This window comes from Pinus tabuliformis, chromosome 7, assembly GCF_031772625.1.
Source record: "Pinus tabuliformis cultivar Carrire ecotype Pingquan chromosome 7, CPIR1, whole genome shotgun sequence".
In the NCBI taxonomy this organism is placed as follows: domain Eukaryota; kingdom Viridiplantae; phylum Streptophyta; class Pinopsida; order Pinales; family Pinaceae; genus Pinus; species Pinus tabuliformis.
The window spans coordinates 879,565,686-879,580,076 of record NC_142293.1 but is presented as its reverse complement, the minus strand read 5'-3'; positions in this window follow the sequence as shown (position 1 = coordinate 879,580,076).

Here is a 14,391-nt window from a genome sequence, read left to right as displayed (position 1 = left end):
TATGTTGAGGATGTACATGATGCACCAACAGAGGAAATGGAGGAGTATCTTTGATTGGTTGAGTTCACATACAATAACGGTTATCAGGAGTCCTTGAGGATGAGTCCTTTCGAGGCATTGTATGGACGGAGTCATAACATTGCCATCAACTGGAGTGATCTAGTGAACATGGTACTTATTAGACTGGACATGTTGATGGACATGGACAAGGAAATGTAGGCTATAAAGAAGAATCTAAAGGCAACATAGGATAGACATAAGAGTTATGTAGATCAACTCAGGGTGTTCAAATAGTTTCAGGTTGAGGAGCATGTGTATTTGTGCGACAAGCCCAAGAAAAGCTCTTTGAGAATTGGTTCATGTGCCAAGTTGGAACCATGGTATTGAGGGCCTTTTGAGATCCTTGAGAGGATTGGACTAGTGGCATATCGTATTGTATTGCCTCCCGTAGTGAAAGTCAATGGTGTTTTCCATATTTCATTGCTTAAGAAGTACATAAAGGATGTTGATCATGTTATTGATTGGTTTGTATTATAGGATGAGCAAGAAGGTGAGTTCCAGCCATAGCCTCAGTGCATATTGCAGCTGAAGCATCTCATGGTCAGGAACAGAGCCATACGGCAAGTTAAAGTGCAGTGGAAGCACTTTGGGGCTAAAGAAGCTACATGGCAGATGGTGGATCAGATGCGGGCCCTATATCCTTCATCGTTTGCTGGTTGAGGTAACATAGTTTTGGTTTGATGTTGGTTTATGTTTAGCATATGTTTTGCTAATGTTTTGATATTTGTATGTTTATATGTATATGGATGTAAATACTGCCATGAGCTAAGTTATAAAGATCCAATAAGCGATATGGTTATTATCTTGTCATGATGTTTTGCTTTGGAGCAGGTTCTTCATTGTAAATACTACAATGGGCTAAGTTATAAAGTTCCATAGGCAATATGTTTGCTTTTCAACGATCTTGCTGACGTCTTGGTGTGATTTAACACCGAGGACGGTGTTTCCCAAGGGGGAGGATTCTGTAACAGCCCTAGTGAAAAGTTCATGTAAAAAAGGTTAATAAAGGCAAAATAAGACCACGGTTAAGGGACACTTATTCCAAGTTGAATGTTGGGCAAAATCCTAGTGATGGGGATCACTTGTGATTGGTTATGGCTAAGGAAATTGGCAAAGGCAATGGCTAAGGCTTTAGAAAGGCAAAAATACATTTTTGGCACATTTATTTATGAAAACAAAGGAAATTAGGAGAAAAGTAAGGTGAAAGGTCACAGGTTGCATGTGAGGAGGAAATTGAAGGAAAATAATGGAAAAAGAAGAAAATAGAGGCCTCATTCATAAAAAGGCTTTTGAGGATCAGTTGGTAACCTTTTTTCAGTTCAAGTTTGGAGCTCTCTCATTATTCTCTCTCTCTCTCACTCTTGGCCACTTAAAGTTTTCTTAGAGAACCCTAGTTTGGAGCAAAGGAAAGGGAAAGAAAGGAAAGGAAAGGAAAATCAAGCAAGGATCAAGGAAAGGAAAGCATGACTCAAGCAAATTCAATAGGAATACTTGCATGTAACCTCTTGCATGTGTGGTTTCCTAGTTGGTTTGGACATGCATGGCTTTGCATGTTGGTGTATGGTTCTCTTGTTGTCGGTGGCATGGTTTTGTTGGGTTATGACAGTGGATTTCAGCTTAGCCTAGCCTTTTTCTGGATGCCATGGTATGTTGGGATGTTATTTCATTTTTTGAGTTTTGGAATTGTTGAATGGATTTTAGAATCCAGGGTGGAGGTGGTCTCAAGGTTCATTCCCAAAGGCCTAGGAATCCATTGACCATTTTTGGCGGGATACACGGTAAAGCCTGAGGGAGTAGTATCAGTTTAGGGCCTAGTGATCCGGGTTTGGATTGCGGTAAATCCTGAGAGACAAGGAGACAAAAAATTCCTCAAGGGCAATGATGGATTTCGGATGGCATTCCAAGTTCAATTTTGTTGTGATTAGAGCATCAGTTTTGGTGTGATCACGGTTTGATGAGGGTGGAGGTGGTTTAACCTCTGGATTCCCTTAGTTGTTCTTGAATTGGTTGTTCTATGAGATCCCACATTCATGATTGGAATATGACATGACTAGTCGAAAGAGAGATTTGGTTCAACCATGTTTATGGTCGGGTGGTACGTGGAAGTCCCAAACTTGGTCGGATTTGCCTATGATTAATAAAAAAGTACTCTTAATTTTGCATTGATTTATATGTGGATTTAATGGTTGTCATATCTATGATATTTATATGGTTTTATGCTGGTTATAAGCATGGTTGAATGACTGGTTTATGTCATGGTTATTCCATAAATTTACTTGTAACTGTTGAATGGATGGATGCAAGACCTAATTAATGATGTAGTAGTTCAATGGAGAAGGAGGTGATCCTTCTGGTTATGTTTCATAAGTTGTTTCAATCGTTTATGCTTTGTCTTGTATCCTAGACCTATAGGTTGCATTGATGCCAAGTGTTTGACAGAATGTCATTCCCGGTTGGGAATACTCAGACCTAGTCTTGAGGGTAATTTTTTATTGATCAACATTGTTATCATGTTTTTAATTTATTATGGAAATTACAACCAGTTATGGGCAGAGGCTAGGATTTTAGGCTAGAAAAGTGGCTTAAATCTAGGGGTCCCTGGCACAAAACTAACGTTTTTGGTCCACATTCGCTCGCAGGCAGTCCTGTGAGAGCGACTTTGGGTTTCTGGTTGCTCCCTTGCCCATAGCATGAGAGCGACTATGGGCTAAGAGTTGTAGAGTAGGAGTGGCACCCAAGGACAGGCTGTCTGATAGGATGACTTATCTCTTGAGGGTTCTATTGATGATGTTGGATGACTGTATGTGATGTTCCATCGATTCCACTTCCTTAGGGTGAGATAGGAGGTCAAATATGATCATAGTAGCATCTCTCCTCATGTTTACCTTGGTTGGCATGGTTATTTTGGGTAGACCTGGGAGGGGGTGTTACACAATCCTCTCTGTTTGAGTTTTCTTGCCCTCAAGTAACTTCAACTTTGGATGTTTGAGCACCTGTTCGCCTTCCCATGTTGCATCCTCAATAGGTAGGTCCTTCCATTTAACTAGGTACTCTCTCACAATTGTGTTCCTCAAATTTCACTCCCTTGTTTCTAGAATCTCCTTTGGAAATATGATTAGCTCTCCTTCCTCATCCAATAGATGTGACTACCTTCTTACCCAAACCTTCTTGAGGCACAATACATGAAAGACAGTATGAATTTGACACCCTTTAGAAAGTGCAAGTTCATAGGCCACATCTCCAACTAGCCTCAAGATTCTATGTGGTCCATCAAACCTATGTTTCAGCTTTTTTGCCTCTTTTATTTTGAGCAATGATTGTCGATGGGGTTGAAGGTGAAGGTCTACCATGTCCCCCACCTCAAAACTATGCTCCACCCTGTGCTTATTTGCATACACTTTTTGTTGATTATGAGCCATCCACATGTTGTCCTTGAGGACTCTAAGATATCTTAGCTCTCCCGAATCCAATATTTAGCCAAAGGGGCATGACTATCCCCAAATATTCGATCTACAAATGTTGGGGCAACATATCTGTATGGTGCTTTGAAGGGATTCATAGCAATGGACATGCGGAAAGTTTTGTTGTAGCAATGTTCCCCAAGATGCAACCACTTAACCCATGCCTTTTGTTGACCAGATACATAGTTTCGAAGATAACCCTCAAGCCACTTCTTAACTATCTCGGTCTAACCATTAGTCTATGGGTGATAGCTAGTGCTTGGTGTCATCTTAGTCCCCACAAATCTAAATAAATCCTACCAGAAGTCGCCCATAAATCTACTCTATGTTGCTCACTATGGTATTTTGTACGCCTTGTAATCGGAAGACTTGCCTGAAAAATAGTTCAGCGACCTGTGATGTTGTATATTTATATGGTATGGCAAAGAAGTACACGAGCTTCATGATTCGATCCACCACTACATATATGTGATCCTTTCCCTGTACCAAAGGTAGCCCCGTGATAACGTCCATGGAGATACTCTCCCATTTATACTATGGAATAGGGAGTGGTTGTAGCAACCCCATCGAATGCGTATGTTCAACTTTGTTCTACTGGAAGATGTTGCATTCTTTCACAAATCACAACACATCGATCTTGAGGCCCTTCCAAGTGAACCTCTCCTTGATTTGCCCTATAAATTTTTAGGTATCCCAACTGTCTTGCCAAAGATGAGCTATGAGTTGCCTACATTATTTTCTCTTTCAGCTATGATGCTAGTACAAGATAGATCTAGTCCTTATAGTAGATGATGTCATCCATGACCTATATTTGTCATCCAGTATCAACCCCTCCAAAATATTATAGGTGAATTTGTTTTTAGTGTATTCTACGAACAACAATGACTTCTAATCATTTGTTATCTCCATGAGTGAGAGAGTGGATGGCATCCTTGATAGGCTATATGCTACTACATTGTGCTTTCCCTTGACATACTTGATCTTTAAGCCATAGGCCTATAATTAACTGATCCACCTTTGTTGTCTCCCACTCAGCTCCTTCTGCTCCATGAGGAATCTCAATCTACTATGATCTGTTTTTACTTTGAACCTATTCCCCACTAGATACTGTCGAAATTTGGGCAATGCATGCATGATGCCCAACATCTCCTTGTCATTAATTGAGTAATGTTGCTAACAATATTTGAGTTTGTAGCTCTTGAATGCTATGGGGTGGTGATCCTACATCAAAATTGCTCCTATTATGGTCCCTAAAGTGTCACACTCCAACATGAAAGGTTGAGTGAAATCTGGTTTTGCAAGAACAGGGCACAAACTCATCACTTGCTTCATCTTGTCAAATGTTTCTTGTGCCTTCTCGGCCCAACTGAAAACCCCCATTTTGGTGAGGTATATAAGAGGTGTTATTAACTGTGAGAGCACCTTGACAAACTTTCTGTAGTACATGCAGAGGCCAAGGAAGCTCTTTAATTTAGTTGTATTCTTTGGCGTAGGTCATTCGATTATCACCCGACTTTTCTCCAGATGGACCTAAACCCCATCATTTCTAGTCACATGCCCTAACTAAAGCATCTATGTCATATCAAACTCACACTTTGACTCCTTTGCATATAGTTCCTGCTCCTCGAGAATCCCCAATACCTCATTCAAGTGCATCAGATGGTCCTCCTAAGTCCCGTTGTAGACTAATATATCATCAAAGAAAACCAATAAGTACTTCCATAACTTTTTATTGAACACATGGTTCATGCATGATTGGAAAATTATGGGGGCATTGGTTAGCTCAGATGGCATAAACAAGAACTCATAATTCCCACAGTGGCACCTAAAATTTGTCTTCGCGATGTCCTCTCATGAACCCAAATATGATTGTAGTCTCAACCAAGAACAATCTTTAAAAATTATTTTCCTCACCTAAGTCCATCCATCAATTTGTCTATCATGGGTATAGGATACCAATTTTTATTGTTCTCTTGTTAATATCCCATTAGCCAATACACATTCGTAAGGTATTAACCTTATTAGTAGGATGACTACTCAGGAAGCAAAAGGACTATAACTAGCTAGAATGTGACCCAACCTCAACAACTCCTTTATGGCCTTCTTAATTTCATATTTGTACACCTTGGGATGTTGGCAAGGGATGGTAATGACCACCTTTATACCCTCCTCCAATTCTATAACATGCTCAAAACCCCTATCTGGTGGTCTACTTGGAGGAATGTGAAAAAAAACCTTATGTTGTTTATGGAGCAATACCTGAATGTCATCGAGATGGTGTCATGGTTGGTCTAGTTGTTTATTGCCTGTAATAAAGCTCTGAATTGCCCACTCAATATCACCCTGCCTCAACACTATTTCCATTATGTTAGATGATACTATCTTCAGTGGAAATAGATGCATGGACCTAAAAACTACCTTTCTGCCATCCACTGGATCTTTGAATTCCATCCCCATGTTTCGTTGATCCATCGTATACTCCTGGTGTATTAGAGCCATTGAACCGCTAACACCACATTAGTGTTTGGCACATCCACCACGAAGAATTCATCAGTCAATATGTAATTCCCCATGCTTAGTTACAACTTTGGGATGAATCTAGTGCAGTCCATCTAATGGCCACTAGGTATGGCTACCATAAAGCCATAAAACTCTTGCATAATATCCCTCTTCGTTCAACCATAGTTGCGTCTATGAAGTCATGGGAAGCCCTACCATTGATCAATATAATCACCTTGTGTCTTGTCAGAGCCCCTTTGACTCTAAAAGTATGATACCTGGGGAATCGTGCCATGGATGATATAATAGGGGCTTTGCCCTTTACATGTGAAGTCTCTCCCACAATTGTCTGATGTATCTTTATGTTCCTGCACCGACTCCTCATCTCCATCATCATTGTCACTCTCAAAGTACACCTCAATATGGTGGGCCTTGCCCACCTTGTCCTTTCCTGCGCACCTGTGCCCTAGTGCCCAAGGTATTTGACAAAAGAAATAAAGCTTCTTTGTTCTCAAGTCCTTTTGGGTTTCATCATTAATATGTGGTTTCCAGGTACCCTCCCTTTGAAAAGGTTTGACTTGTTTTCTCTTTTGGGGAAAGGAAGTCTTAGGAGGGAATCTTCTCTTAAGAACAACATCATGTATGTCCCTGGCTCTATTAATTATTGCATAAAGAGTGGTCGGTTCAAAACCTTTGACACAACCAAGTAGAGGTTTAGACAACTCCTCCAAAAAATGACATCACTAATCTAGCCTCTGAGATATATGTGACCATAACTGTTAGTCTTTGAAACTCTACAATGTAAGTCTTCAGACTACATGTCTGCCTGAGCTGGGCCAACTCCTTGAAATGAAGCTCCCATTCTTTCTTGCAAACCACTTTATTAGCCTCTGAGTGAACTTAGTGTATGAGGTGATGATATTGTGACCCATTGTCACCAACTCAACTCATGGTACCACCACTCATGGGTTTCACCATCCAAGTGTAATGTGGCGAGCTTGATGACCTCCTCCTTTGTCATCTGATGCAACTAGAAATATGTGTCAAGTTTTTGTACCTATGATCAACTTGAGAATTTGGATGACCCATCAAAGCGTAGGATGGTCACCTTCCCCAACGTCTTTAGCAACTCATTATTCTGCCCCAAAGCCTTCTAAAATGTTTTAGGCTTGATTTTTAACTGAAGGGGGCATAAATTGATGAGACTTATGACAACATCAAACTCACAACCCAATTCTCTATACAATCCAGCTGGATATTGGTTGCCACCCACCTATTCCACTTGGACCCCCAACAATGTTTCTTTCAGTTTCCTTAATTATAGCACAATTTACTATTTTTAGTAGTTTTTTGGGTCGTGAACTTCTGGAGCCATTTTTTGGCCCTAAATGATTTTTTTTGAAATGGCCAAATGCTTATGGTTGAAAGTTGTAGTCCTCAGATAAACCTTTCTAATGAGGCATCATAGGCGTCAAACAAAGGTTGTATGCCAAAGTTACTACCCCGGGAAGTTGGTGTACCAACTAACCCCAACGGGGCCCACAAACTTTTGGCGCTTCATATCTTAGAGATAGGTTTTTGGATGTTTGGGGTTTTCACTTATTTTTCAATAATAAAAAGGCATACGCACCTCGTTGTAACATAGTTTAGAGGCATGTAGCCGCCACATCTCTTCTCAGAGATAAGCTACCATCGCTCAAGTTAGTTTATTTTCATTTTGTATGTAAACAGTTTCGGTTTTTTTTTATCAATGAATTGAAGTTTTGTTTTCATTGTAGCTATGTGTTTCTGTTTAAATCTGTATTTCATTTTGTTCATGCATAAATTTGGATTAGTGGTATCAGAGCGATATGCTCTTTCTCTATTTTTCTGTGCATGGCCCCAACGAGGTCGGGGTATAGGGAGTTAGTTCTTGAACTGGTTAAACCTTTGCAACGCTGACCTCTTCGACCTCGATGGTCTCCCACGGAGGAAGAAAAGAGAGATGAGGAAGCAAGAGATCCTTTCATAATATTGCTGGAAGAAGCCCTCGAGCGAAAAATGAACAATGATGGAAAATTTTGCAAATATCCTTCGGTTGATGCCCACAGGCAACACATCTTCATCCAATAACCATCCTAGAGGCGCCACTCCCTTTAAGGTATAATTCAACTTTGACATTCCCATATTTGAAGGCCAAATAGATTCATATGTCATAGATAAATAGTTAAATATGTTGGAAGGATATTTTTCGGTTCAGGATTTTTCCAATAGGGAAAAGATTACTTTTGCACTCCTAAAAGCAACCCCCCACGTCAAGGACTAGTGGGAAACCTATTGTGAGCAGAGGGCTAAGAGAGATCTCTCACCACCCACTTGGAATTCTTTTTGAGATGCCATCAAGGAACAATATTACCCTTTTGGGAGCTACAAAGATAAGTACATAAAGTGGACCAAACTGTGGCGGGGAAGGGACCAAGACATGACGAAGTTCACAAATATTTTTCATGCCCTTCACATGAAGTTGGTTATTAAGGATTCTAAGCGACATCTGGTACTCAAGTACCATAGTTGTCTACACAAATACATCTATGACGAGATGGAGTTCCTGGACATCTCCTCACATGGTGTTGCTTATCGATATGCTGTCAAGATAGAGCAAAAATTTAAACAGAAGAGGCGAGACTTTGGATCTACGAATTTGAAGTAAGGGAAAGGAACCCTAAAACCATTGACAAAGGAAAAATCCAAAGCGGGGTGACCCAAGACAACTTGTTAAAGCCGCAAGAAAAGAGAAATACCATAAATATAAAGAATGGAACATGAAAGTGGTGTGAGTTCTATAAGAACCCCACTCACAACATAGGTGAGTTTCAAGCTAAGCAATCAGTAGTGGTTGAGATGAAGGCCTTAAAGTTAGATGCATGTTCTGAATTTGAGTTGGAACCCAGGGAATGACAAAGGGAATCATATTATTGAGGTGGAGCCTAATGCCGCTATTTCATCCACCAAGATCCAAAAGATTGAGCTAGAAGATCCAGAGGAAAGGGAGTGTCTCTTCTACTCACAGATGTGGGTGAATGGGTCTCTGCTATAATTCATTGTCAACAACGGGATCCAAAAGAAACTCATCTTAGTAGAGGTCATTAAGTATTTGGGCCTACCGACCACACCACATATGCAACCATACACCATTGGCTGGCTCCACCAAGGACGATATCTTCATGTTAACCAACAATGTCGTCTTCCCTACAACATCAAACCCTTCATGGATGAGGTACTACGAGATGTTGCTCCTCTTGAAGTTTGTGATGTATTATTAGGCTAGCCATACTTGTGGAAGTGTCATGTTATGTATGAGTCAAGGCCTCACACAATTATTATTACTTTGGGATGTAAGCTATACAAAATACTGGAGATAGCCCTGCCTACCGCCATCTCTTTGATCTCTACTAAGCAATGGAATAAGATCATCTCCCAGACCGGGAAATTTGTTTTCTTTTTTATTCGTTATCAAAATAAGGGGAAGATCATGGTCATATCCATGGTCCCCTCTAAGGGTTCCATCACGCAATAGAAGCAGGTGGATAAGGTTGTGGAAGAATACAAGGACATCTTCTCCTAACCCATAGGGGTACCTTTGCACTGTCAGATCAAGCATTCGATCAAATTGACTCCTAGAGCACCTATACTCTATGGGACGATATACTTCTGCTCTATTATGGGAAATAAAGAAATAAAGCGACAGATCCAGGAGTTGCTACAAAAGGGCACATATGACCAAGTTCCTCACCTTGTGGGAGCTCGATTGTACTCATACATAAAAAGGACGGAACCTGGAGATCATTGAATAAAATCACAGTCAGGAATAGCTATCCAATCCCACAGATTGATGACCTTCCTCACCAACTCAAAGGGGCCAAGTATTTCACCAAAATGGATTTAAAGTCTCGTTATCACTAGGTTCCAATAGAACCCATGAATGTATGGATGACCGCCTTCAAATCTAAGGATGGTCTTTTTGAGTGGTTGGTCTTTCCTTTCCAGTTGACAAATTCCCCTAAATTTTTTATGAGGTTGATGGATGACACCTTGTATCCCTTTACTAACTCATTCGTGGTTGTATATCGAGATGACATCCTCATCTTTAGCAATAGTTGGGAAGAGCACTTGCAACACATTTAGCGGGTCCTTCAAACCTTGCGAAAACACAAACATAGGTCCAATATTTGGGTTACATAATTGATGAGAAAGGAATGCATGTGGATCCAGCTAAGATCCAAGTCATTCTGGATTGGTCAACCCGAACCACTGTAATAGAGCTTTGCTACTTCTTGGGCCTTGCCAATTTTTATCGGAGGTTCGTGTTGGGATTCTCTCATATCACTTGGCCTTTGAAACAAGCTACTAAGGGAGGAGCAAAAGCAAATTTTTCTAGTCTGGGTCCCAACAAAAGTCATTTGTTAAGCTGAAGCACCACCTCTTCTCGGCACCAATACTCACATTTCCAGACTTGCAACAACCATTTTAAATTGTTACAAATACCTTTGACTATGCTATTGGTGCAATTCTCACCCAACAAGGGCATCTAGTGGCCTTTCATAGGGAGAAACTTTCTAACACAATTCAGAAATACCCCACCTATGATAAGGAGATGTAGTCCATCATGCAGGCTTGTCGACAATGGAAACATTACAATCTGGGGAAGGAGATGACCATCCACATAGATCACCGATCCCTGCAGTTTATACAAACCCAAGGGAAGTTGCAATATGATTGCCATCAAAAGTGGTCCAAAAATATGCAACAATTCCATTTAAATATCAAATACAAGAAGGGAAACACAATCATGTTGCAGATTTCCTCAGTCAGCCACTGGTTGCAACACCGACCATTGTTCTCAATTCTTGTGGTCATGAGACCTCTCGATGGCTGCAACTATATAAAAATGATCAAGAGTTTTCCACAACATACCAAATGCTAGTGGATGGCAAGAAGTTTCCAGAGTTCCACCTTCAGGATGCATTATTATGCTACATGGGCCACCTTTGTGTTAGATCAAGTGAGTGTGCCAAACCAATATGGGAGGTGCACTAAAGTCGTGTTACAAGACACTTTGGCGTGTAGAAAATTATGATCGTACTACAAAAGTATTTTTATTGGCCAAATCTCCGACAAGATGTTGGAAAATACATTAGATATTGCATTGCCTGTGTCATCTCCAAGCCAATTTTTAAGAAGTAAGGCTTGTATACTCCTCTTCTTACTCCTAGCCGTCCCTGGGAATCCATCTCCATGGACTATATGTCTGGCCTTCCTTTTGTTAAACATGGCAACAACTGTGTATTTGTGGTCGTTGAGAAATTTTCTAAGATGGCCATATTGGTTTCCTATAAGAAGAGTATCACAGCTGAGGCCACTACCAGACTCTTCTTTGAATGAGTGTGGGTACATTTTGGGATCCTGCAGACCATTATATCAGATCGGGATAGCCGGTTCCTAAGCATGTTTTGGTTGAGCCTTTGGTCATTGTTGGACACCAGTCTCACCAAGTTGACTGCGTTTCACCTCTAGACTAATGGCTAGAAAGAGGTCATCAATAGGATGATTGTGAACATATTACGCATGTACAACTCTAAGAATTCACAGACATGGGGTGAGAGTCTTCCCTATGTGCAACATAACTATAATAGAGCTCTCCATAGCTCGACTGACTACAACCCCTTTGAAGTGGACCTGATATTTCAACCATTATGTACACTTGATGTTGCACTGCCTTCTGCAACTACACAGGAAGAATCTGCACATGTTAAGTCTGAAGTTGATAAAACCAACAGGTTTACAGAGCGTATTCAACACATCCACTAGTAGGTTCACAAGATCTTGGAGAAATCCAATGCCATATACAAACAACGGATGACGACATGATCAACATCAGGTGCCCCATAGGTTTCAAGTGGGCGTGAAAGTTTGGTTACATCTACAGAAAGAGTTCCTTACTAGAGCCCTCGTAATATTCAACCACTACAATAAGGGCCTTACACCATCACTAATGGTGTGGGAGACAATGCTTTCAAGCTCATTATCCCCCCATTCCCTGGCTTCCACCCCATATTCAATTTGGATAGCCTTTGACCATACTTTCTGCCATTGTTGGACACATTAGACATTACTGAGCAGTTGACAGCAACAGAGATCAACCCAGATTTCATTGCATAGGCCACAACTGTTCGAATCATGGACACACAGATTAATAACAATCACAAACAGAGGATTCAACTATATCGAGTTGTCAAAGCTAGCCAACTCTTGCACCAGGGTAAGTGGCTCACAAGGGACCAAGTTCAACAAAAATTTCCCCATCTCATAGAGGCACTCAACGTAATGGGGACCATTGCTTCCTATGAAAGGAGGACTGATCTAGGTGGATATTGGTGACCACCCACCTGTTCCACTTGGACCCCCAACATTTTTTCTTTTAGTTTCCTTTATTGTAGCCCAATTTACTATTTTTGGTAGTTTTTCATGTCCTGAACTTTTGAAGTCATATTGAGACACTAAACGACATTTTTTTGGAAAACGGGAAAACCTATTGCTTATGGCACAACTTTGCAGTTGAAAGTTGTAGTCCTCGGATAAATATTTCTAATCATGTATCATATGCGACAAACGAAGATCATATGCCAAAGTTATGACCTCGGGAAGTTAGTGTACCAACTCACACCAGCGGGGCCCATAAACTTTTAGCGCTTCACCTCCCAGGGTTAGGTTTTTGGATGTTTGGGGTTTTCTCTTGCTTCTAAATAATAAAAGGGCCAGTGAGCCTCATTGTAACATAGTTTCGAGGCATGTAGTTGGCACATATCTTCTCAAAGATACACTACCATCGCCCAAGCTTGTTTATTTCCATTCTACATGTAAACAATTTCTATATTTGGTTATCAAAAAAAAAATAAGTTCAGTTTTTGTTGTAGATCTATGTTTCTATTTGAATATGTATTGCATTTCATTCCTACATAAATCTGGTTTACTATACTCCTCCAAATAATTTGAACAAGGGATCCCTAAACTTGTCTACTCTGTTTGGTGCTCTATTGTCTCATGTATAAATTGTGGCATGTTGGGTCTAAGTGTAACACCCTCTGTTTGGTCAATTTAGTGTTGTCTGAATTGCTATCATAAATTGTCAACCCGGGGCTCGTAAGCTGATGAAGTGAAGTGTACAATATATACTTAAGCAGCCTTTCCTAGTTCTTTTTGTCGTTTTTAGTTTGTGTTTGACTTATCTTCCTAATATGATGTGATGAAGTTATAAACAAGTGAGTGAATGTGTGTGTATGTGGTGATTTCTAAATGCTTCTTGAACTTTTTAAAGAGAAAGCTTGAAAAGTGACTTGCAATGGAATTGAAACTTCAAATGAAAGCAAAGCATTAAACAAAGTGACTAATGGCACTAGTCCACTATCTATGCTGCTGATAAGAACAAAAATAGCATCTATGTTAACTCAATGGAAAGTGAAAAACACTACTTTAACTGCAAAACTTAAATGATAAATCATAACACTTCATTCTTCCTTAACATTCTGCCTCTAGCTGAAATTGTTCACGTGAAAAATAGTTAAGAAGGAATCAGTAATATGAGTCCAAAAGCTAATCAAACCAAGCTGCCACTCAATGATATTTTGGTCCAATAAAGGTTAGTCAATTATGATGAGAAGACCATCAAAAGGTTAGTAAGCAACTTGTCAAAAACTTGATAAAGTAAACTAGCAATGAAACTAAGTAAGCAAGGTAAAAATCAGCAGCTAAGACAAGACAACTTCAAATACCATCAGTGATAAAAAGAAATAAAAACACACTATCCCGGGCTCCTAACACACCTGCATAAACAAACTGATCAGTTCTGAAAAGTGCTGGAAATGTAAAGGCATGAAATCAAACTGTACATTATTATACATGTTCAAAGAAATGAAAAACTGCAGAAATCAAACTATACATTATTGTACATGTGAAAATGAAAACAAAGAAAGGCAGGAAAATAAAGTTAAATGCTACTGTACATAGGTTGTGGCAGATGGGGGCCCTCCATCCACTCAACCAGCTAAAGATCAGCTACGTAGAGATGAACAGGAACAGTCTTCTTATATTAAATCAGCATGTCAAAATACAGTGAAAAAGTGCTGTAAAAACAATCTTTAAAACAGAGTTTGGTAACCAAAATAATTACAACAATTACAATATTAAAAAGCTAATCTCTAAGCGTTGGCAAACGCTTTATTTATAGGCACAGGGACAAACTGTCCTCTGCGTAAACTAAGCAACTACAGTCTTGACTAATTAACTATGCAGCAACACGCAGGCAACTCCGTGCACGTTTGGAGGAAACGGTCAT